A 26655-nucleotide genomic window follows, 5' to 3' on the forward strand; every position below is an offset into this window, starting at 1 on the left:
TCGTTTGACCCATTTCATAGTTTTCAGGGCCATTTTTAATGGCTACATAACATTCCCATTTGGAAAACTTATAAGTAGCATGCGTGCTTTCCTTTCTTGCCCCAAGAAGCCACTTGCACTGCCTTTCATTTCTAGGAAGACATCTGAGTTTTCCAAAGGACTCTACATCACAGAGTCAAAGGTGTTTGGGAGCACAAAAATCTTCCTGGAAAGGGTGGAGTAAAGGGAAAGAGGAAAAGAAATAAACAGAGGAAGAGAAAGGCTGAAAGAGGAGAAAGGGAGAGAGAAAAAGTGAGGCAAGAAAGAGGAGGAAAAGAAGAAAAAAGGAGAAGAAATATGAAACAGACAAAATATGAAATAGAAGAAAAAGTAAAAGAAAAGGGAAGAGAAGAAAAAACAAGGAGAAGGAAAGTGGGAGGAGGGAGCAGGTAGGAGGAGGAGGAAGAGGAAGTTTGAGGAGGAAGAAGAAGTTGGAGAAGAAGAGGGAGTTTGAGGAGGAGAAGGAAGGCAGGGAGAGGAGGAGGAATCTGAGGAAGAGAAAGGTTGGTGGGGGAAGAGAAAGATGGGAGAAAAGAGGAAGAAGTGGGGAGGGAGAGGGGAAAGGTGGAGGGGAGGAAGAGAAAAGTGTGAGGAGGAAGAGAAAGTAGAAGGAGGAGAGGCAAGTATCTGGTGTTTTTAGATAAAACCTGGTCCCCTTTGATTCTTCCATGATAGGTGCTTTCTAAGGAAGATCATGATTCCCTTGGAGTCTTGGCTCATTGGCTTCCAACATATCACCAGCCTCTGTCATTTTCTTCTCAATCATTCATATTTAAGGCTTGGCCACTGGAACTTTTGGCATTTGATAAATCTTTATTTTGAATCACAAACACATTTAACTGACATTCTTCTTTCTGAAGACTCATCATTACTCCACTAAATGGATGAAGGCCTTTAATTGACTCCTTGGGTTTCAAAGGGCTGGGTCCTTGAATTCTGCCTCAAGGGATTCCATTTTGTTTCTTTTTGATTCAGTGTCTGGCTGGGACTAAAAATCTCTCTTCCCCAGGTTTTGCTCCTGCGGCATTCACCACGTGCTGACACTTTTACAGTCCCTGGTGGGGCTCTGGGCCCATGTGCTGCCTCCCGTTTTGGAAAAAGTAAGGTTTACGGAAGATTCTGGAAGCCCCTTATTCTGCTACCAGTTGATCAGAGCTGCTGAAATAAGGGCCCTGAGTCTGGCTGTCCTCCAGTCTGCTCAGTTAATTATGAGCCTGGGACCTGCCATTGCTCACAGGATGACTGTGGACATCAGAGGCACTGGCAGGTCCTCCAGTAAAGGCTGGAGCAGGACATGAACAGCTTGCCAGCATGTCTGCTCATCCCGTCACCCCAGATGCCAAATGCTGTGCCATAGTGCTTTGGCAGGAAGACCCTCCCAATCAGTGGGTTTGCAGGGCCCTCTTCATCATAGCAGTCCAAGCCCAGCAAGCAGACAGACCCCTCCAGCCCCAACAAACACACACACAACCAGAGAGGGCAGGGATCGGGCTGCTTCTCTGCTAGGGAGGAGCCATGGTCAGAGAACCTGGTGTTTAAACCTGTCTCTCCCACTTGGGTCCTTTGTGACTTAAGTCAGCAAAATGCCTTAGACTCAGTGTCCTCATCTGTAAGATGGGGACAAGAATCCCTGTCCTGGTTACCTTGCAGAGTTGTTGCAATTGTAAAGGATATAATGGAAGTTAAAGTGCACAGTAAATAAATGTGCTTCACAGGTCAAGGGAGAAGGAGAGTGCTGTAGTAGTAGAGAGAAGCTCTACCATTGGATTGGAGCTTTGGAATCAGGAGTCCTAGGTCCAGATAACAACTCTGCCATCCACAATATGCTTTCACTCAATTCCCTTGTTCAGTAAGTGGAGCCAGCAATGCCCTCTGCCCTTCCTCACAGATATTTTTTGAACATCAGGTGAGATAAGGGGAATAAACCTGGGAAGTGCTTCAAGTAAGACACTATTAATATTATTAGCCTCCCTGTTGTTATGGGCACTATTGTCAGAGGCAATGCTCACCCTTGGTGTTATGAACCAAGCTTTTCCATTTCCATCCAAATTCAGCCCAAATCAATTGAAGCCTCACCCACAAGGTAATGGAATCTAGAGGTGGGGCCTTTGGAAGGTTATCAGGGTTAGACGAGATCTTGAGAGTACAGCCCTGTTGATGGGATTAGTACCCCTTTAAGAAGGGATACCAGAGAGCTTGCTTGCTCTTTCTTTGCTACAAGAGGATACAATGAGAAGGTCGCCCTCCATAAACCAGGAAGAGAGCACTTACCAGAACTCGGCCGGGCTGGTGCCCTGATCTCAGACTTCTAGACTCCACCACTGTGAGAAAATAAATTTCTGTTGTTAACCACTCCGTTTCTGGGAAGACTAAGAAACTTGGTGTTAGGCCCAGCCAAGAACACGTTTCGTGCCCTAGATGTGGACCTGTTATCATACTCCCCACCATAGCTGGCAATCACCCAGGGTTGGGACTAGGGTCAAGAAAATGAAGACTTGCCTCAAGGCAGAATTTAAGGTGGTGCCTGAAACTCAGCACCGAGATAAATATTTCAACACAATGTTAAACACAACAACAATTTAATGCAAAATATCCAGGATGAACAAAATACCAAGATTTTAAGTAAAGATGAGATCAGTAACAGTGCTATATCAAGTCACATTGGAGCCTGAGGCAAAAGGAAAAATTAGTAAGAGTGAATTTATTTTAACAATTTTGATATTTTGCTCACCATGGATTTTTTTTGCATAAATTTAGATTTTAAAAATATTGCCTTAAAATATGGATTTATCTTGATTGCTAAGTCTTGAGCCCACTGAAGTTTTGTACCTGAGGCAAGTGCCTCCCTCTCCTAACCTTAGTCCCGGACCTGTAGTCTCCAGTGTCGTGTCATTTCATGGGGTCTACTGGCCCATGACCCTGTCTCTACTTCTTCCTTGACAATCTAAATTTACTGTCTACTGTCTCATTTTTCTAGGCCATGCTCAGTAAATCTATGATGGATATTGAATTCAGATTTACTGAATAGTAACTATTGACAAAGGATTTATTCTCTCAGAAATTGGCCATTGAGCAAAAGTGTCCTTAAAACACAATGTGTGAAGCCAAAAGAATGAATCTCACACGGTGGAATGTTAATTTTTCATTCAACAAACAATTATGAAATGTCCAGTGGTTTGTGTCTTATGCTGATACCGAGGATATTTAGACGAAAAGATCCTCTCTGTTCTGAAGGGCTTACAGCCTCACAAGGAAGCCAATGAATGACAGCACAATGAGAGCGGTGCTCCACGGCAGACGTGGGGAAAGGGAGGGCCGGGAACAGCTCTCAGTCCTGCCTCCAGAACCATTCTTCACAGAAGACTCACCGAAACTCACCAAAAATAGTAACTATTTTATTCTGATTCTATTTCAGATATGCTTATTGTAGAAAAAATTGGAAAAGACAAAATATAAACAAGAAAATAAAAATATTTACTCTCACATCCCAGGTATGACTATTGTTAACATTTAGCTTAGTTTCTTTTCAATTTGTATCCATGCCTATATTTATATCTGCTAATATAAATAAGGTATAAATAAGATATAAAATAAGGTGTGCCCAAAATACGGAACTGTTAAAACTTACTGCCTTCACTTTGTTCTGGGGCCTGCATTCCAAGTGATGGAGTTAAAGAGAAAGAGAAAGAAAAGAAAAAGAGCATTTTTACTAAAGAAAAGCTGTCTTAAAATAGTGGGATCCATTTTTAATAAATGTTCATTCAATTCCAAGTTCAAACTGCCCATCAGTACTTGTCTTTCCTTTGAGACTCTCCTGCCTGCTTCTTCCATGGTTCTGGGGTACAGGAGTTAGTGTGCCTGTCCTCTGAGAGGTGGGGGTCTCCCTTGGCCTCTCATGAGAGGTCACGTGGGGATCATGTGCCTGAGTCTGTCTGGTGTGGGTGTGCTGCTGGCACCACTGCTGGGGAGCACGGATCTTGCCATTGCTCAGGTGGCCATGTGCCTGCCTCCATCCTGACCTCGAGCCTCTTCTGGCTCATAAGTTCTCTCAGCACTGCCATGTGCCCCATCCTGGTGTGAAGCAACTTCCCTGCTACCACCTAGTCTCACGGCAGGAGAAGAGTTTGGGGAGATGGACACAGGTCAAAAAGGAAGGAATTTGAGTTTTATTCTAAATGCATTGGAAAGCCATTAGAAGGTTTAGGCAGATAATTGATACGAAGCAGTTCTCATTATGAAAGGATCACATTCATTGCTCTGTGAGAATGGATTGGGAGAGACAGGAGTGGAGGTAGGGCGACTAGATAGGAAGCTATTGCACAATCCAGGCCAGAGGTGATAATGGCCTAAACCTAGGTAGTGGCCACGAAGATTAGAGATAAATGCAGGAACTTGATATGGCAGGACTTGCTGATGTGTTGGATGTTTAGGACAAAGGGCAGGTGGATGGTTACCCCACTATTGACATGGAGGAACCTAGGTTGGGACAGATTTTACATGAGGGTGAGATCAGGAGTTCTGCCTTGAACATGTTGAGTTTCAGATTTTCCTGAGATCTTCAAGGGGAGATGCTAAGCAGGGAGCTGGCTGTGTGAATTCAGGAAACAGGTGTGGACATCGTCAGCACATAGAGGACCTTTAAACCCATGGCAATGAATGCAATCACATGGTGATTCATGTAGGCCAAGAAGGTAGAGCCTCCACCTAAAGAGCTTGAGTAGAGGAAGGAACAGGGAGAGAGGGGGTCAGGGAAGAGAAGTGTGCCACAAGCCAAGAAGAGTAAGGGTTCAAGGAGAGGAGGACATGGTGAACTGTGGGAAGCTGCTGAGAGGGCAACCAAGGGAATCCCTTCTGAGAAGCACTCCACACCTCCCCTGGCAGTCAGGGAGCCTCTCCTATCCTCCCCCACCCCTCCCCAGCCCCAGATATACTCTTTATACACTCATCACATTTCATTGTAGGTTTTGTTAACATATCTGCCTCCCTGACTAGTCTGAGAGTGATCCTAATTTATCCTTGCATCTCCTCCAGAGGTAGCCCAATGTCTGATCAAGTCTCAGTTCCCAGTAAATGTTAAAGGAGTTAAAAAGATTAATCACTAGGGCGAATGAGGAGGCTGTGCAGAGCACTGGAAGAGATCCATGAAGATTAAGAAGGGGCTGTTACTCCTTCAGATAGAAGATGAGCAGGCACCATTCTAATAGAGGCATGGCTATTGCAGGTGCCCATGTCTGCAGGGCTGGCTCCTCTGGCCTCCCTTAGAGAAGCTCTTCTTCATGGCTGAGAGGAGGGGTCAGCTTGGGAATTAGCTCTACTGATTGTTGGCATTTGTGAGAGTTTTGGAAGGTGGAAGTGGGGCAGATTGGCTGCTTTCTGCCGGCAAACATGGCCCAGGGACATGCAACTCTTCCTCAGCATCGTACAACTTGGGGAGCTTCAGTGGTGGAGGCAGTGACTTCCTATCGCTGGATCTCAGTGACTGCAGAATGTTCTGCAGCTCTGGGGGCAATCTCCTTATTGGGGCAGAAAAGGCGGCTTCCCTGGTGGGTCAGGTCTGCAGTGCTCTGGGGGTCATCTAGCCCAGCTTAGGGCTCACTCCACCAGCCCCTCAGTGATCTGATAAGTCAGTTTCCTGGATTACATGTTGTTCTCTTTCAAATACACAGGGGGTTTCTGGTTCTGGTTCTCAGTGTTCACTGAGAACACCATTCCCTATAACTCTTCTAAGCAACAGCCTGCAAGGAGGAAGGAAACAGGCAATTAACATGGTGAAACAATTCCTCCTTCCTCTGTCTGTCCACCCAATTTCTGGAGGCACATGACCCAGGAGTGGCTTCACTGGAGTTGGTTCCCTGAAATGGAAAACCATGAAGGGTATGAGACTGCGTAATATATGCTGATGTAAGGGTCAAACAGAAAGTCGGAGATGAAGGTGAATAAGACAACAAATAATTCTGTGTGGGACATTCTGTGCAGGTCTCCAAATTAAATGGAAATGGTGGGGATTGATGAAAGGTTCAGAGCAGGAATTGTGAAATGGCTCCTGGCAGCAGCCTGAATCTACTCTGCACTCTGTCATGATGCCATTGCCTGGGACTTATGAATTTTGCTTGTACAAGATTTATTATCTTATTTTAAACTACAGAATTCCAAAACACAAGGCAAACCCGGGCCCAAAGGTCTTTGTAGAAGTGGTAGCAGCTGAGAAGGGGACATTCATAATGGCACATGGTAGGTGCTAAAACTTGCCTAATGAATGAAGGAATGGTTAATAAAGGGCTTCTTATGGCATGGCTGTGAGCATTCACCCTCACCTCTTTTTCTGTGGTTGAGCAAAGTGTTTTGAGCTGCGTTTGTGCTCGCTTGATACGTAATATTGTTAAGAGCTTGATATTGCTCTTTGTAAACCTCCTCACCATTGGGACTATCCTCCTTGCTGCCTGCCTCCTCCCCCTTGTCTTCTTCAGCCTGGAATGGCTTCATCTCTGCTTTCTCTCAACTCACATAGCCCAAACTTGGCAAACCCTGGATCAAGTCCTACCGTCTTCTTCAAACTGCTGAGTTTCTCTGATAGACATCTCACCTCTCTGAGCTGGCAACACCTTGAGCTTGTACACACTTTAGAGAGTTTCATCCTGCTGAGTCATGAAGCTAGCTGAGTAACATTCATCTTGCTGCTAGAATTCCTGGAGGGGAAACCAGCTCACCTGCAGCCCATTGCATCTGCCCACTACTTCACAGGCCTTAACTCTTTAAGTCATCATTTCAATCCTTCAAAAGACACAAGGGATCTTAGAGTTTAAATAACTTTCCCGAGGGCAGCCGCCTTGGAATTGGCCAAGCTGGAAATGGGCCTTAGTTTGGAACTGAGTCTGTTTGGACCTTGTGTGTGTGCTTTTGTGTGTGTGTGTGTTTGTGTGTGTGTGTGTGTTTGTGTGTGTGTGTGTGTGTGTCTCCTTTATTTAGTTTACCACATGAAGTATTAATAATTTTGGTTTCCAGCTTCATCCAAAACCATCATTCTCAGCAAACTATCGCACGGACAAAAAACCAAACACCGCATGTTCTCACTCATAGGTGGGAATTGAACAATGAGAACACATGGATACAGGAAGGGGAACATCACACACCAGGGACTGTTGTGGGGTGGGGAGAGGGGGGAGGGATAGCATTAGGAGATATACCTAATGCTAAATGATGAGTTAATGGGTGCAGCACACCAACATGGCACATGTATACATATGTAACTAACCTGCACGTTGTGCACATGTACCCTAAAACTTAAAGTATAATAATAATAAAAATAATAATTTTGGTACATATAATAATAATACAGTGATTATGTTTTTTAAATGACCACATTTGTTATAGATGCCCACTGAAGTATTTATGGTAAAATAGCATGATGTCTGATATCTGTGTTAAAAATTCCAGAAAAATCAGTGGATATGTGTGGAGAAAAAGTGGATGAAATAAGACTGGCAAAGTGATAATTATTGAAGATGGGTGTTAGGTACATGGGGGTACATTTTATCATTCTTTCTACTTTCTGTATTTGTATGAAATGTTCCATAATTTTTAAACCACTATAGATATTATTAATTTCCCGTGTAACTCACTCTAATCTCATTCTCCTCTCTTCCTTCCCAGATGGAATTGCCATGCTGAACTTGGTGTTTTTACTCCTTTCCATAATTTTAGTATTACTATACATTTAATTATAGTATTACTACACGTTTAATTACAGTATTACTACACATACATGTCTTAAACAATATATATGATTAGTTTGCACATTTTCACAAATTTATATAAACAGTATCATACTGCACATTTCCACAGAGTTTTTGCAATATATTCATGTGGACACATGGATAACTCTAGTTCTTTCTATTTTTAGGTAAGTAATACAAAGTATTCAACAGTATGGCTATATCTAAATTCAGCCCTATGTTGATGTATATTAAAGTTGTTTTCAGTTTTCAGTTACCACAAACAATGCTGCAATAGACCTTCTGAATATCTCCTGTATAAATGTGTGAAATTCCCTTTAGGATACTAAGTAGTGGAATTGCTAATTTATAAGGTATATGCATCTTCCTCTTAACTGGATCTTGCTAAATATTTACTAATGAGGTAGTGCCAATTTATACTCTTCTGCCGTATATGAGATTTCCATTTATAGTCACATCTTCATCCTCATTTAGTATTTGAAGACTTCAAAATGTTTGCTAACCAAATTGATGTGAAGGAATATCCACTATTTTATTTTATTATTTTATTTTATTGTTATTATTTTTTTTTTGAGGCAGAGTCTCCCTCTGACACCCAGGCTGGAGGGCAATGGCATGATCTCGGTTCACTGCAACCTCTGCCTCTGGGGTTCAAGCGATTCTTGTGCCTCAGCCTTCCTAGTAGCTGGGATTACAGGTGTGCACCACCACGCCCAGCTAATTTTTGTATTTTTAGTAGAGATGGGGTTTTGCCATGTTGGCTGTGCTGGTCTCAAACTCCTGGCCTCAAGTGATCCACCTGCCTCAGCCTCCCATAGTGCTGGGATTACAGGCGTGAGCCACCGTGCCTGACCCCCATTATTTTAATTTGCAAATATCTGATAGTGAGGTTGAGCATCTTTTTATCTGTTAATATTCTTTCATTTTCTCTTTTAATTCTTTAAACTGTGTCTAATCTAAAGCTTATCTCATCTCTTATGCTTATTTTAATATTGTTATTTCCAATATTTTTAAAATTTCGGCTTTGTCTTTTTAAAATTTCTGCTTTGGCATTCTAAACATTCTTACTTTAAACTCTTGGAAGATTATAAGATTAATTTCATTCAGCGTGAACTCATATTTTGATGACTGACTATTGATTTTGTAGACTCTTAGATTTTTATTGGTTTTTGAATTTAAGTGTGCAGGCTCAGTTTGAATTTGGGATTTTTTGTTCCTATGTTTGTTTGTTTTTTTTCTTCCTCTTTCTCCCTCTGTCCACATCCCTTTCTATCTAGCATTACCAGTGGCTCCTTCTTGGATTCTTAGATTCTCAGTTTAGACCAGGGTCTTATCATGGTATTTCAGGTCTCCCTTTTTAAGGTGATATTGAGAGCACTGGAGAATCATTCAAGGAGCAAGGGAGGGGCTGGTGTCAGATCCTGTTTGTGAAAAATACCTGTGCCTTACTGCCTTCAGAGTCTTGTAGCTTACTAAAGGCAAAAAGCTCCAGGTGGTGGTCAATAACACTTTTTTTTCAGCTCTTATGCATAGGACACCCCTACACCAGCCTGGGCTTCAAGAAAGGAGCTTGGCTTTGGTCTCCTTCTTTGCATAGAGCAATTTTAGTCTTACTTACCCCACATACGCATCCCCTCTCTGGCCTGTCTCTGTTTATCACTTTCAATTTCTCATCTGCTTCTATTTTACAGAAATGGGTAACCAAATTTTCTAATCCAGCTCTGAATTTTTTTCAATTGTATTTGTAGTGGATAGGCACCTACACAGAAAGGGTGTGTTGGGTGAGATTTCCGATAGTCATTGTGATTAGAGATACAGGCTACTTTGCTCTGGGAGTTAGCTTTTTATATCCTGGGCAATTTCTCATAGGGTTGTTATGTGGGGTTGTTGAGACAAGATACGAAAAATACTGAAGTCACAATTTTGAAGACACCATTCTGTTGTGCTCAGGACTGAATGTTTCTGCGAAGTATGTTGTGAATCTGATTCCTGTTTTCTTGTGAGTGCACAAATACACACAAATGTATGCATGCATGCCTTCATATTTCTGTTTGCAAGTATAATATCTATTTGTCTAATTATCTACTTGTGTATATTATGTGTTTATATCTTTATTTGAAAGTATTTACCCTTTTCTTAGGATTTTTTTTAATGTTCTGAAATTGACAAAAATGAACTGATGTGTGAACCTTTTCCTTCTTTCTTATTGATGCTCAGTGAAGCCTTTCATTCAGAAAACTTGTATCTCACTAGTTATGGGAAAGATTTTCTTATTATTTTTATGTTATTCCTCCTCCATTTCTCTGTTCTTTCTTTTGACAGATGTTGCCCTTTCTGGATTGACTTTTGTGTCTCATATTTTCCTCCTTATCTTATTCTCATATCTTTTTTGTTGTTCTTGTTCCATGTTTAGAGAAGCTCCTTAAAGTTTTTCAGTAGTTCTTTAATAAACAAATTTGTTGGCAAGCATACATTTTTTTTTCTTTCCATGAATTCTTTCTTGTCCTTTAGCTGATTCTTTTTCATGGTGGCCTGTTCTTGCTTTATAGGTGAAATATATTCTCTCTTTCTAAGGATACTCATAAGAAGTTTTAACAGTTATCTTCTCTTCCCCAGATTCATTCTTGCCTCTTAGGTAATTTGTTGTGAATGGTCACCTTCCTGCAGTTGGGTTAGCTCAGCTGTCCGGTGGTCCTTGGTCATCTTCCATGTTTATAAATGAAGGACTCTGCTGAGCATCTGACCCCAGAGAGCACTGTATGCAGACTGGTTAGCACCAGCTTCTCCCTGGATTCTGTCCTTGACAGGATGACTGACCAGGCACTTTCTGTCCCAGATGCACTCAGGGGCTGCATGCAAAGAAGAGACTCTGCTTTCCTTGCAACCTTTCTGCCTTGGGTCTCCCTTTTCCCTGGTTTATCAGTTAACATGACTCCGTCTCCTTTATACTCCTCCAGAAAGTTATCGAAGTCTCTACCATAGATACACCTCCCCATTCCTATTCTCAACATTTGAAAAAATGTGTTTCATTCTACATTGTCTAAGCCTGATGGGACTTAGGAGGCAGAGAATAGCAGGTAGCTTAAGGGGTTCACCATCTTGAAGCAAAACATGAATGGGACGAACTGATAATTAAAAAAAAAAAAACATCGCTCTTGCTGCTCTGTGGAAAGGAGGTTGGATAGGGCCATAAGTTAGAGCTCAGAGGCCAGTGAGGTTCATCAATTTCTAATGCAAGGTGATGGGGCCATGTCTGAACTGAGGGAGTCAGAAAAAAAAAAAAAAGAAGTAGGAGGATAAGGGAATGTATTTTGAAGGTAGGGCTGACAGAGGTCTCTTTTCACTTCTTCTGAACATGTCCATACTTGTGTGAGATCCTGGGATTGAGATAAGAGGGTCTGGGCCTCAGATGACTAATCTAAGAGAGTAGCATGCAATAGTGGATAGAATACCAGGTTGGGACAAAGGCAGGTCTAAATTTGAATTATACAAGTGATATTTATAGACTACCTCATAGCCTCAGCATCCACATTTATAAAATGGGTACACTAATACCTACTGTTTTCAGTCAGGCAACAGAATTCCCTTAGACAACTCTACAGAGGAGAATTACTGCAAGGATACAGGCAGCTTAGCCTGGAAGTGGGAGGCTGTTCAGAATCAGCTGACCATTGACTGAGAAGGCTTTCTTAGGTTAAGTCAGGGGGCACTTCTGTGCAAAGAGCGGCATAGCCCTGCTTTTCTGGCCAGAGTGAACTCCATGTGTTCAGATAAAAGGAGACCCAGGAGGCATAAGTACCTTGACTAACATATTCAGTACCTTATCTCTTAGGGTTGATGTGAATAGCAAATAAAACAAGACATGTAAAATACATAGTAGGTAGTAGATTTAGATGAATCCCACTTCATTAAAAAACAAACAAACAAGAAAACCCACTTGCATTCCTTAAAAAAGTGGATTTAATAATTGTTAGGCTACCCAGCTTTCCGTATTATGGGACATCCTAATTAGCAAAAATTAGTTTAGTCGTGGAAATGTAAGCAGGCTTTGAAATGCATCCAAAAATAAATACTGGAGAAATAAAAGATCCCAGGAATTTGGGGGAATTACTTTGTTTCCTTGGTTTTGTTTCTTTGTGAAAATCTCTATTGTAAATTCAGTGAGTTGAATTAATTATGCCTGATACATGCCTTCCCCTCTTTGTTTTTCTTGAAACTCCAAGTCAAAATATGATTTATATGTTCAGCACCATGACTGCTCAATATCTATTTCTAAATCTGTATCGTTAAAAATATATATGAAAACAGAACCTGTTATACTGTCATTTAATTAATAAAGGCAGAATTCTCAGTTTTCCCACCATATGCATTCTTTTGTTCAGTTGCAATGTAGGTGCTATTTTCTGCATTCCTTTTTAACTTTTAATAAACTTCCTTTCTGTAAAGTGTGGATACTGTTGTAAAAGAGTAGCTAAAACATATTTTCAAAAGAAAAACAATCCTTAACTGAAAATTGATCCAAAGGAAGGGGGGAAAAAGAAAACTACCCTGACACATTCACATAAATTTAACATTCCTTATGTGTTACTGCTTATTAGATTGAAAGACAGGAAAGAGAACAGCCTCACTTTTTCTGATTTTGTATTTTGTCACTCAGTTCTTTCAGTTTTGTCTCATTAACACTTCTGCTTCTGTAGGAAATTGGAGGCGTGTGGAGAGAAAACAGACTCTGGGGTCTGAAGACCTGGAACTGTGTACCAGTCCTATAGTTAACAAGCTCAACCTATCAGCTGAGGAATAAGTAGGTTTGGACTAGGCCTGGGCTTCCCAAAGAAACAGCCTAACACTGCTGATCTGGGATTTGTGAACATTCCATAATATTGACTCACATAATGACATGTTAATCCTTTTCTTCAATTTATGTTCAGTACTTTCTTGCATTATATCATGGAGAAAGCTTCAATTTTATGCTGGTATGTCCTTAACACCTTTCTATCCTTGATCTTAGCCAAAAGGTTGAGAAGCAGTCTTCAACACCTTTCTAATCCCTCATTGATTTTCCTTTTTTAACAGAGCAAACCTCAGGCTCAGACCCTTTGGCAGGCAGCAGTATCTAGCTGGAATTTAAAAATCAGTCCCCTCACCTCCCACGGCATTTGATGTTAAGGTCACTACTAATTATGGCAAGTGATCTTGCTATTCCATTTACAAAAATAATACAATGTTTTCTTTTAAAATAAATGAAATCTAAGTTTTAAAAGTATGTCTAATGAATACAGTCACATGTCACTTAACAATGGATACATTCTGAGAACTGCATTGTTAGGTGATTTTGTTGTTGTGTGAACATCATAGACTGTATTTACATAAACTTAGAAGGAATAGCCTACTACATACCTAGGCTATATGGAATGGCCTATTGCTCCTGGGCTACAAACTTGCACAGCATGTTACTGTACTGAATACTGTAGGCAATTGTAACAAAATAGTAAGTATTAGTGTATCTAAACATATCTGAAGATAGAAAAGGTAATGCATTGCACTAAACATTAGAATGGCTATGATGTCATGAGGCAGTAGACATTTTCAGCTCCATTATAATCTTATGGAACCACCATCATATATGTGCCTGTCGTTGACCAAAACATCATTATGCAATGCATGACTCTACTATTATTTGTACAAGAGGCAAATAGTTATGGCTAGGATGGTAAGTGATATGATTGAAGCAGAAAACACTGGTCTAGATGATCTCTAAGAGCCCTTGCAGCTCTTGAGCCTAAGCATTCCCACTTTCTGTGCCCATCAATTGCTATTTCTGTTAATAATGCAAACACAGTTTCAGAGGATCAAACACACCTACTCCATCTCCCTTATATGACAATTCACTGGGTCCTGTGCCCCTCAGAGTATTTATATAACAAACACAGGAAGAACCTGTAGTTCATGACACTGGGTTGTAAAAGGAAAGTGAGAAAGCAGTACTTGAGGAGTTTTAGGAAGGCTGTAGACTTCTGGTTAAACGTGACAGATTGAACACATGTTTACTTTGGCTCTCTCTCAAAACCCAACTAAAAAGACAGTAAAGGAAAAAAACAAGTTTAATCTTATAAAAACAAGGAGAATGGAGAAACAGTGGACCAGAGACCCTAAAAAAGTACTTTGGAAGGTGGAAAACTGATGGATGAAGGATAATTGGAACATAAGTGCCTGAACAGAGAGGTACCAGGGAAAGCCAGATGATTCACGCTTTAGCACCTTGGAAAAGCTCAGGTATTAGAGATGCCAGATTCCTCTAAAGGCAGCAGAAGAGCTGCCATCAGAATGACTGCTGGAAATTCTGTCTAAAGCAGAGTTTCTCAGCCTTAACACTATTGACATTTGGGGCTGGATAACTGTTTGATTTAGTGGTGATCCCGCATCACAGGAGGTAGAGCAGCATCCCTGGCTTCTACCCACTAGATGCCAGTAGCACCACCTCCCCACTGTGACAACCATGAAAGTCTCCAGACATTGCCAAACATCCTTTCGGGGGACAAAATTTCCTCCATTTGAGAACTGCTCACCTTAATATCACTAAACCCTCCCTGAGCGGATGCAGCCAAGTCTCTATTGCTTATCTACCTTGACAAGGAACCAGAGGTTTATTCTGTGGATACACTGGACCAGAGAAGCTCCAGACCTGGAAACAGGAGGCACAGAGAAGGCAGGGGTAAGGCACTGTCCTGAAAGCCAGGCATTAGGTAAAGTCTACATACAGAATCCAAGCCTCTTCCCCTACTCAGCTGCTGGAACATGGCCAACCAGTGAACTACCTTCCAGGAATGGAGATGGAGAGGCTTCTCTGAAGAAAGTGGCCCTAGAGAAGACTTAATATTTGAGGGCTCCCCTGAGATACAGCCAGATCCTGCCCAGTCTTCCTGTAGGGGGCCACAGTCAGCAAGTACCCCCTCCACAGATACACATACACATACATACACATGGAGATACACACACACACACACACACACACACACAGATACACATATACATACATAGACACACATACACATGTAGAGGCACACAAAGACACACATGCATATACAGACACACAGACCCACACAACACACACGTGCACACACACATGCAGAGCTTCTAACGAGTATTTTTGTGCATCATTCGCAAACTGACAGCCAAGGGGTATTTGTCAGATTGTGTGGTGACAATAAACAAACCCCGAATCTTAGTGGCATATGCTAACAGTTGTTTTTTGCTCACTGGTCTGCAAGTTGGCTGTGTCTTGGCTTTGGCCGGGCTATGGTTCAGTTGTGCTCAGCTCCAAGCTGGAGGGCCTCAACTTCCATATTGAAAGAGCTGACTAGGCTGGGCACAGTGCCTGTAATCCCAGCACTTTGGGAGGCCGAGGCGGGCGGATCGCATGACCTCAGGAGTTCGAGACTAGCCTGAGTAACATGGCAAAACCCCGTCTCTACCAAAAATACAAAAAACAAACAAAAATAGCTGGTCTTGATGGTATGCACCTGTGCTCCCAGCTACTTGAGAGGCTGAGGTGGGAGGATCATTTGAGCCTGGAAGCGGGAGGTTGTAGTGAGTAGAGATTGCACCACTGCACTCCAGCCTGAGTGATAGAGTGAGAGCCCATCTCAAAAAAGAAAAAAAAAAAAAAAAAAAAAAAAAGAAGAGAGAGAAAGAAAGAGCTGACTGAGTGCTCAGTGCAATTAATTGTAAAGACCCACAAAGGAACACATCAACTAGATTTTTCAAAGTGCTATAATGAAGAAAAGAGCCCAGAAGGATTGAGGATGAAGGTTACGTACAAATAAGAGTTATTAAAATGGCACATGACTGCTCACCAGCAATGTTGGATGGTGGAATCTAAGGGGGCAGTGCTTTCAAAATTCTGAAGGAAAAGGTTCGCTAATCTAGAAATTTTGTCCACCAAATTATCGATCTAAGCATAGACTAACTATTTTCAGGCATGGAAAGTCTCAGAACTTTCCCTTACATGGGGCTTTATTAGAAAATTACTTGTGGACCAAGGTGGGCATATCACCTGAGGTCAGAAGTTCGAGACCAGCCTGGCCAATGTGCTGAAACCCTGTCTCTACTAAAAAAACTAAAATTTGCAAAACATGGTGGTCGGTGCCTGTAATCTCAGCTACTCGGGAGGCTGAGGCAGGAGAATTGCTTAAACCCAGGAGGGGGAGGTTGCCATGAGTTGAGATCACACCATTGCACTCCAGCCTGGGCAACAAGAGTGAAATTCCATCTCAAAAAATAAAAAAGAAAATTACTTGTAGATGAGTCCACCAAAATAAGGGAGTAAAGTAAGAAATCGGAAGATGTAGAATCCAGGAGAGACAAGAAAGGGATTCATGGTGCCTGAAAGCTGTACCCAACTGGCAGCTGATATGTACAGGGAAGCCAATTCAAGTTGGAATGGAAGGGTGAGGGCTCTGGAGAGGATGTATACTGTACTGAGAAAAAATAAACACAACTTGAGCAGGCCAGCTTTATTTGTCCACAGAGGCAATTTGCCTGAGGCCCTGGGCAGATGAGATCCTGCCCTGGGTCCTCCTCCTACCTGCTCCTCTGATTGGATGAAGCACCTTCAGAACTAAGGTGTATTAAGCCATTCTTGCATAGCTATAAAGAAATACCTGAGACTGGGTCATTTATAAAGAAAACAGGTTTAATTGGCTCACGGTTCTGCAGGCTGTACAAGCATGGCACTGGCCTCTACTGGGCTTCTGGTGAGGCCTTGGGGAGTTTTTGCTCATGGCAAAAGGTGAAGTGGGAGCAAGAGAAAGAGAGAGAGGTGCCACACACTTTTAAACAACAAGATCTCTTGTGAACTCACTCATTGCTTAGGGAGTGGTGCTAAGCCATTTATGAAGGATATATTCCCATGATCCAAACACCTCCCATCTGGCCACAGCTCCAACACTGTGGATTACATTTCAGGATGAGATTTGGTGGGGACGCAGATCCAGACCACATTATTCCATCCCTGGCCCCCTAAACCTCATGTTCTCACATTGCAAAATACAATCATCCCCTGCTTAATTGTCCCCAAGAAGTCTCAATTTGTTTCTGCGTCACTCAAAAGTCCCAAGTCCAAAGTACAGCATCTCTTGCAGAGATGAGTTCCTGACAACTATGAGCCTATACAATCAAAACAAATTATTTACTTCTAAGATACAATGGCGGTACAGGCATTGGGTAAAGATTTCTGTTGCAAAAGAGATAAATTGGCCAAAAGAAAGGGGCTAAGGCTCCACACAAGTCTGAAACCCAGCAGGCCAGTCATTAAGTCTTAAAGCTCCAAAATAATCTCTGTTGACTCCATGTCCTACATCCAGGGCACACTTACTGCAAGGAGCGGGCTCCCAAGGCCTTGGGCAGCTTTGCCTTTGTGACCTCTCCACACTCAGGTTGTAAGCTGCTGTTGTTTCCACCATTCTGGGGTCTGGAGGGTGGCAGCACCCTTCCTAGAAGTCCATTAGGCAGTGCCACAATGGGGACTCTGTGTGGGGCCTCAAAATCCACATTACCCCTCTGCACTACCCTAGTAGAGGTTCTCTGTCAGGGGTCCACTTCTGCAGCAGACTTCTGCCTGGACACTCAGGCTTTTCCATACATCCTCTGAAATCTAGGTGGAGGCTGCCAAGCCTCCTTTACTATTGCACTCTGCATATCTACAGACTTAACACCATATGGAATTCACCAAGGCTTATGGCATGCACTCTCTGAAGCAGTGGCCTGAGCTGTATCTAAGGCCCTTCCAGCTGAGGCTGGAGCTGGAGCAGCTGTGAGGTGGGAAGTAGCTTCCTGGGGTAGCACAGGGCACTGGAGCCCGGGCCCTGGCCTGCAACACTATTCAGTCCTCCTAGGCCTCTGGGGCTGTGATGGGAGGGGGTGCCTAGAAGATCTCTGAAATGCCTTCTTCCTATTGTCTTGGCTATTAGCACTTGGTTCCCTTTTAGTTATGCAAACTTCTTTAGCAAGTGGTTGCTTCTCAGTTTGCTTGGATTCTTCTCCAGAAAACAGGATTTTCCTTTCTATCACATGACCAGGTTGCAAATTTTTCAAACTTTTATGCTCTGCTTCCTCTTTAAATATAACTCCCAACTTTAAGTAATTTCTTAGCTCCTGAATCTGAGCATAACTCGTTAAAAGCAGACAGGCCACATCTTGAATACTTTGCAGCTTAGAAATTTCTTCTACCAGATACCTCAAGTCATCACAATTTTTGTTTTTGTTTTTTTTTTTTTTGAGATAGAGTTTCACTCTTGTTGCTTAGGCTGGAGTGCAATAGCGCGATCTAGGCTCACCACAACCTGTGCCTCCTGGGTTCAAGCAATTCTCATGCTTCAGCCTCCCAAGTAGCTGGGATTACAGGCATGCACCACCACACCTGGCTAATTTTGTATTTTTAGTAGAGATGGGATTTCTCCATGTTGGTCAGGCTGGTCTCGAACTCCTGACCTCAGGTGATCTGCCCACCTCGACCTCCCAAAGTGCTGGGATTACAGACTTGAGCCACCGCGCCCAGCCATCATCTGTCTTAAGTTTACACTTCCATAGAGCACTAGGGCATGAACTGCATGCAGCCAAGCTCTTTTCTAGGGCATAGCAAGGATGACTTTTGCTCCAGTTCCAACAAGTTCCTCATTTCCATCTGAAACCTTGTCAGCCTGGATAGCACTGTTCATATCACTATCAGCATTTTATTCACAGCCATTTCATTCATATATTTAACTTAGTGTTTATAATATATATAACATACATATATAGAGATTGAAAATTACTCTTTTAAATATTGAGATATAAATAAAATGCAAAGATGTTTGAGACAGTTGTGTGTGTCAGCTGGTGGGCAGTAGTGGGTGGTTGTCAAATCCTTATCTTCCATGGTAATATGTCAATAGGAAGGTTCTTTTTAATAACATTGAAAAATCAAGATATGGACCATGTATATACTACATAAAAATATAAAAGTGAGTTCTAGAGAAAAAATTAAGTGTTTAAACTGGCTGTCTCTGAAGAGTAGAACTTGAATGTGGGGCAGAGTGCATAGTGATATTTTTCAGGATAAACCTTTCAGTACTATTTGCCTTTCTGAACCACGTATGTGTTTTACGCTGATATAAATAATTTTTTTGTTAAATAAAGGCTTGGAATGTCAGTTAGAAGTCTTAATATATAGAATATAGAGGAGAGAATATAGAATAGTGAGTATACAAGAATATGGATAAAAGCAATAGCATGACACATTTTTGATATCAATAGGGAATAAGAAGAAGATAGAACACAGTGGAGAAAAGGGAGCACATGTTAACACAGTGAAGACACGTGGAAAAGTCACAGACTTTAAAAAAATAAAGGAGAGAGACAGAGCAGACATTTGTTTACAGTCTACTAAGTGGCTGGCAGAGTGCTAGGAATTTTACATATATCTTATTGAATTCTCATGACAATTCCATGTAGTGCATATTGTTAGTCTCATTTTACAGGTGAGAAAACATGAAAGTATAACTAGGAACAGGAAGGTACCATGGTGCATAGGTCTGGAGCAAGATGCTCAGGTTTAAATCAGGCTTCCGGCATTCATAAGCTACAGTCACCTTAGGCACTAGCTTTTTCTTCCTGTGCTTCTGTGTTCTTCTATGTAAAATGGGGATGAAGATGAGAATGAGGATTATTATTATATTATCCCATCTCATACTCATATAGCCCATCTCATAGGAATATTGTGAAGAATTTATGAGCACATGTATGTAAGGCATTTATAAAAGTGCCTAATACACCATAAGTGTTATTATTGTAAAAGGCATGCAACCAATCAAGATGGAATGAAAACAATTGGTAGATATTTTCTGAAACTCAGTATCCTCCTATTATTTGATCTCTCTGGGCATCTGGAATCACAGACCACTTGCCTAAGATCACATAACTATTCGTTACTGAAGGTAGACTTCAACTTAAGTCCTTCCTCAGAGCTCAGGCTCTTTTCTCTATAATCTGTTGCCATTCATTAGCTAATGGGAAAAGTGACCGAGGGGCCAGATACAAAAGCAGAAAACATCGACACTAGAAAACAAGAAGAGGAGAAGGAGAGAGGTGGCCAGTGAAGGAGTTAAACAAGATGATGTTGCGTCAGATAGAGGGGGAAGTGTGATCCATTAGGATAAAAATAAGATGGCAGCACGGGTAGGAGAGCATAGAAGATTGTGTTGCTGAGACAGAGATAATATCCAAGCAAGCACGAGTAAGTAGGACACTATGATTGGCAGAAATGAATTTAAGTAGGGATGGTCTCGGGAGAAACACTTTAGAGAGCCTTTAACTTCACTTACTTTAACTCCTGCAACGCCGACAGAAAGATCCCAGCTGGACTTTCAGAGTTTCCATGTAAGGAGCACTCATTTCCCCTCTGCTTCATGCACTCTGCTTTCCAACCAACTGCATTGTGATCAATTTTTTTATTTTGTGATGATTTGTTTAATACCTTTCTCCTTAACCCAACAGTGAGGTCTGTGAAGGCTGTCTGCTCCATCATGTTTAACCCAGAGTTGGCAGCACGTTAAAGGAAGAAGTAAAGGGAAGGAAGAAGGGTGTACCTAGATATTTAATAAATTATACTTTAAGGGTGGCCCTGAAGGCCTGTAGACCATGCCAGAAGTCATGAAAAAAGACTCTTTTATATAAATTAGCCAATATTTTGGTTTGGGAATCAGAATATGCAACCTGGAAGGATGTTAGAGGTTATTCATTTATTCCCTCATTTAACTAATGTTGACTAAACGTTTAGAATGTGCTGGGTCAAGTACTAGTTACAAGGGACACAGAAAGGAGTTGGACATAATCCCTGCCCCAAAGGAACGTGCTTCCAGTCTAAAGGGGAGAAAGAGGAGACAGATCAATATAATAGGAGTTAATGGGGGATTGGAGATAGGAGAAAGGAGAAAAAAAAATGGAAAGCAATAATCCATTCTTGTGACTGTTCATTAGATATTTTATTTTTGTTAATGTTTCCAAAGCATGCAGGGAAATCTAAACTTGCCTAAAAAAATAGCCAGATGGAGCCCCAAAAGTCCTTCCTTCCAGTGGGCTAGGGAAGGGGTCAGGGATCCGGTGATCAGGCAGCTATCACTGAACGACTTGTGCCAGCCCCCATCTCTTTCCAGTGCGGTGGTTTTCAGATTGGGCTTTAAGAAGAGCACGTCTGCAGCCATAGAGAATTGCCAGCTTTAGTTCTGCCCTGAAATGGGCATAAAAATGAAACCACTCCCAAGCAACCTATCCATTACTCCTACCATCACTGTTGTTAGGTTTTGTTTAAAAAAAATTAACATATTTAACATAAAAAATGTAGGAAGGAAGTATTTTGGTAATTGGAGCATTTCTTTAAAGTGATTGTCTCCTCTGGCCGGGCGTGGTGGCTCATGCTTGTAAACCCAGCACTTTGGGAGGCCGAGGCGGGCGGATCACGAAGTCAGGAGATCGAGACCATCCTGGCTAACATGGCGAAACCCCGTCTCTATTAAAAATACAAAATATTAGCCGGGGCGTGGTGGCGGGCGCCTGTAGTCCCAGCTACTCGGGAGGCTGAGGCAGGAGAATGGCGTGAACCCAGGAGGCGGAGCTTGCAGTGAGCTGAGATCGAGCCACTGCACTGCAGTCTGGGCGAAAGAGCAAGACTCCATCTCAAAACAAAAAACAAAAAACAACAACAACAAAAAAAGTGATTGTCTCCTCTTTAGTGTATGCAGGATGATACTAGAAGCCAGGGAGCTAAAATGACTTAATCAAGGTCACAGAAAGTTGGTGGCAGAGCTAGGACCAGAACCCAGTGACTCCCAGGCCAGCGTTCCACCATATATAACAACAATGTCCAAACAGTGATGAGAAAAATATGAGCAAGCCTTTTCAGTTCAGGCTTCATCCTATGACAGTAGGTTTCCAGGAAAAGCCAATCTTGTCTTTGTATATTCCAGCCACTTATGCACAGGCTGAGAGTCGAGGAAAAGCAAATCCTCTCAAATGGAAAACCTGCATAAATAATCCAGCTGATAGAAGATAGCTTCTGAGATATGAGTGGTTGCCTCTCATTACCAATATTTAAGTGTTTTCTTGGCATCTCTTCATTCCGCACATCAAGAAGGGTGCCTTTGAAACACTGGACACACAAAATACATCATAATGAAAAAAATTAACCTTTGCATGTCAATCCTTTCATTTATTATCTTACTCATTTTCTCCTTATAACAACCCTATGAAGTTGGTGCGGTTGTCATTTTCATTTTAGAAAAAGGAAAACTATGGCTCAGAGAAATTAAATATCTCGCCCCAGTTTACTGAGCTGGTAAGAGTGGAGCCAGGCAGGATTTGAACTCAGAAGTGTGACTGGAGTTCATGGTCTTTTCCATTATGTTCTAACACATCACTCTAGAGACAATTGTCAGACACACATCACCACCCAGGGATATGATTGATTCCTGTCAATCTAGAAAGGAATTCAAAGTCTCTCACCTAATGACAGTAACAAAAATTTATCTGAAGCACTGAACAGTTTACAAAGAATTTTCCACATGAATTCTTTTCTCTAATATTTACTCTAATCTATGAAAGAGATAGAATTATTCCTGTGAGGAGCTGGAACTCAGAGAAGTCAAATAATGTGCCCAGGTCACCTAGCTACAATACATCCAAGCCAGGATCCAAACCTCATCTGCCTGCCCTTCCAGTCTGAACTCTTGGCACTGAATTTGCTTTCTAATGCATTTTTACCCCTGTGACTACAGAGGCAAACTCTGGTGGGATATTGTTTAAATGGCATCATATTTTACTAAAATTTTATAATGAAAGTATACAACATACTAAACTACACAGTAAGCACTGATTTATCTAGAAAACCTCAGATAAGTCAGAGTTTTTCTTCCAATAATGCCTGATAATCATAATAATCTGTCTAGAAGAATGGCCCTGATTAAGTTTAAAATCTCAAAATGTCAACCAAGAATGATTCTATTATATTCAGGATTATTTAAGATTCTCATTGAAATTAATAATAGCTTGCTCAAATTTATACAGTCTTTGCAGTTTATAGAAGATCTTCATGTTCGTTATCTTATCTGACTTCACAAGATGATGGGCGTATTCAATTATTATTATCCCCATTTAATAGAAAAGGATTTTGAAATTTGGTGAAGTTACAGCTTACTTACAGTGGCTTGCAAGAGATAGCGCTGGAGCTTAATCCAAATCACCTGACTCTAGTTTAAAGCTCTTTCTACAACCCCACCTGTAACTTCCCCATCATGTGCTTTTAAGCTAAAATCAAACTCTGAAGAAGATTCCAGATGCAGTATATATACGTACCCTTCCTAGCATTGCCTAAGTCTTCTGGAAAACTAAGTTTATGGAACCTCTGACAAGCATCCTTGGTGTTGGTGTCCTCCAGGGCAGGGATGTCTGTCCTCACTGTGGTTAGACTGCTGGTGTATTTGGTGGCAGATGTGGGAGCCTGAGGTTTCTGGGAAGGACCTGCTCTCTGCAAAAACACCCACAACAGAGAAGTGTTCGAGAGGTGGGAAGGTGTTTGGAAATGGCTGGAAGAGATATGACAAGCATGAACAGATACAGCTTGGGGAGTGAGTCATAGGCAGGTATTAATGAAAAGAAACTTAACACTTGAACAAAGAATAGAATCACTCAGAACTGTGGCAAACTTGATGAAAATAAACGCTAATACCTATCCCAAAAGAAATGGCACTGGAGACAGCCCACAGCGCAGGACATCAAGACTACTCCTTAGAGCCCTGGCTGGTTTTTGCCTCATATCCTACAGAAGCCAGTGGGGCAGAAGTAAAGTAACCAGCTGTTGGTCTGGCTATGTACTATTGTCTGTTTCATGAATTGCTCTTATTCTGTGGTATCTTCTCTGCTTGCCTGCATAAGAACATTCTGCTCCTTTTCACAGAATGCAGTCCTGTTTTCCTTTAGGCCCAGATCAATATCACCTCCTTTGTTAGGCTTTCCCTGACCTCTCTCCCCGTGCAGAGTTTAATGTTCTTTCCTTTGGGTTCTAACTCATCATACTGTGATGTAATGTTTATGTACCTGGATGTCAGCCACTGAACTGGGAGCTCATGTAGACCAAAGTCTTTCTCACCCTGCAATGTATAACAAACTACCCAGCACAAACTGGGCACCTGAGAGATTTCAGCTGAACACATGCATGAAGCAAACAGCACTAATAAAGAATTAAAATTAACTTTGAATGAATTAGGATGCTCAGTGAATGGGAAGTGGCACTTTCTATTTAAATGAAGTTTTCCAAAAAGCTCTTGTGTCTTATCTAATTGTAAATCATCTATCTCAATTTTACCTGTCCTTGCTCCTGCTTAAACAGAAGCATCAGTGAATATCAAGAATCTGTCCTTGCTGTTGGAAAGCACAGGAAGGAGTAACTGACTCTAATCAATGAGATTGTAGCAGGTTTTGAAACCGACATCTCCCCTCTTCTAATACTGCTCTCATTTGAATGACTTGTTTGATATCTGTATCCTCTATTAGGCTTCGTCAGCTCTGCAGGGGAAGGGAACAGACTGCATTGCTGCCTGGGGTATCTCAAAGGCCTAGCATAGTGCCTGGCACTGAGTAGATTTCAGTAGCACTTTGTTTACTGAATGTGTACACGAATTAATAAATCAAGGGCTTCACAGGAAAGGGGGCTCACTGAGCCTCCCATCATTCATACCAACCTCAGGGCTACATTTACAGAGTGCCCACTGTGGATCAACTGCTCTTCTAAACACCTCAAAATTAACACAGGATAAGGACCATTGTCTATGTTTTACAGATGAGGAAACCGAGATTCCATGAGTTAAGTAACACGCTTAGACTCATATCACCAGTTTTTGGCAGGCACATCATTCAAACCAGTTCAAGCCTGATCCCAAAGTGAGTGTGTAGATAAAGGGGAAAAGCACTTTCTGGCTGAGAAAAAAGCATGGTAAAGGTGTGGACATGGAAGCGACTGATACGTTGAGAAACTGGCTGGGGAGTAGGGCTGTCCAGGGAGGAAGAGGCTGGCAAGGGAGCTCAGGTGGGGCTTACCACAGCATCCAGGACTATAGACTATACCAGATCTGCACTAACCCCAGAATTTCCCTTAGAAGGTAATTTTCTGCATAAATCCTAGGTAATAGCTTATTTGCTAGGTCTTTTGCTAAACACAGAAGTATAGAGAAGAAAATTTCTAATACATCGAGGCTCCAATTACTTGGGTTCCAATTAATTAAATTTTACTGTCCTAGCTAGTAAAAAGTCCTAGCTAGATTACTTACAATTAATTTTTTAAATGAAAAATAATGTTATTTTACAGAAAAATTACAAAAATAATACAGGGAGCCCCCATATACCTTTTATCTAGTTTTATAATGTTAACTATTTACATAAATAGTGTATAATGATTGCAACTAGGAAACTAACATTGGCACGACACTATTCACTTACTCCAGACTTTATTTGGATTTCACCAGTGTTTCTTCTAATATCCTTTTCTGTTTCAGAATCCAGTCCAGGATCCCACATTGCATTTAGTTGTCCTGCCTCCAGAGTATCCTTCAACCTTGCAATGGTTGCACAAACTGTGTCTTTAATCACCTTGGTACTTTTAAAGAGTACCGGTCTGCTGGTTTGTAGATTGTTCCTAAATTTGGGTTTGTTTCATGTATCATGATTAATGTCACATATTTTTCACAAAATGTGCCAAATGTTGCCATCAGGGCAAGTCTGTCACCTTGCATCATACCAGGGGGTACAGGATGTCACCTCCACCTTGATCACTTGGTAAAGATGAAGTGGGCTGGGTTTCATCACTGTAAAGTTACTATTTTCCCCTTTGTAATAAATAAGTATCTTGGTAGAGATACTTTTAGACTATGCAAATATCCTATAGCTGCTCAAACTTCTGCTCACTAGTTTTAGCATCCATTGGTGGATCTTGTCTGCAACAATTATCACAGTGGTGTTCTCATATTCATTTTATGTTTTTCACATTTCTTGGGGAGTAATGAATTGGAACTATACCCTAAAGGAAAGTTGCCCCTTCTTACCCACGTATGTATTTATTCAATTATTTATTAATATCAGAGTAGGCTCATGAATATTTATTTCATTATGTGGGCAATAATCTAATACTATCTTTTTTTATTTTCTTGTTCAAATTGCTCTGGAGTTGGCCACTGACAACTCCTGTGTCCTTTTGAAATGCCCTAATCCTTTTATTAATACTTCTCACTTTGCAGCACCCTGGATGTGCCAGGTTCATCTGGTTTTTTCTGCCCAGCCTTGGAATCCACCAACTCTCCAAGGAACCTAGATTCTTTTTATAGAAAATGGCATTCAGAAACCAAGATCCGGGCACTAGATATGCATATTGCAACTAGGGTGCTATTTCTTCTAGGCCCTCTCACTAGACAAAGCTAGGAAATACATATATATATCTTCACCCATGCATACTCATACATACATCTCTATTTCCATATCTATCATTTCATGTATATGTTACAAAACCATGAGTTCATACTAATACCTCTGATTCCAACTTAATACTATAAGTTTCACAGCCTTTACAGTTTTCTTAATGAAGGCTTACTTTTGGAACAATTTTCTATCTCTCCCTATATTTAAACACTGCAGCGCATCACCAGATTTCAGAAATTCTGCTGTGCTGAACCAAGAAGAAATATCTTCTAAGGCAGATGAGAGCAAAGGTATCCCCTTATGTTTTCATTGGCCAGTTTTATGTCACACACACCTAACACAAAGAGACACTAGCTGGCCCCTGTGGAAATTTTAAAGACAAGGAAAA

The sequence above is a fragment of the Pan paniscus genome, chromosome 16 (assembly GCF_029289425.2).
Source record: "Pan paniscus chromosome 16, NHGRI_mPanPan1-v2.0_pri, whole genome shotgun sequence".
NCBI classification, from domain to species: domain Eukaryota; kingdom Metazoa; phylum Chordata; class Mammalia; order Primates; family Hominidae; genus Pan; species Pan paniscus.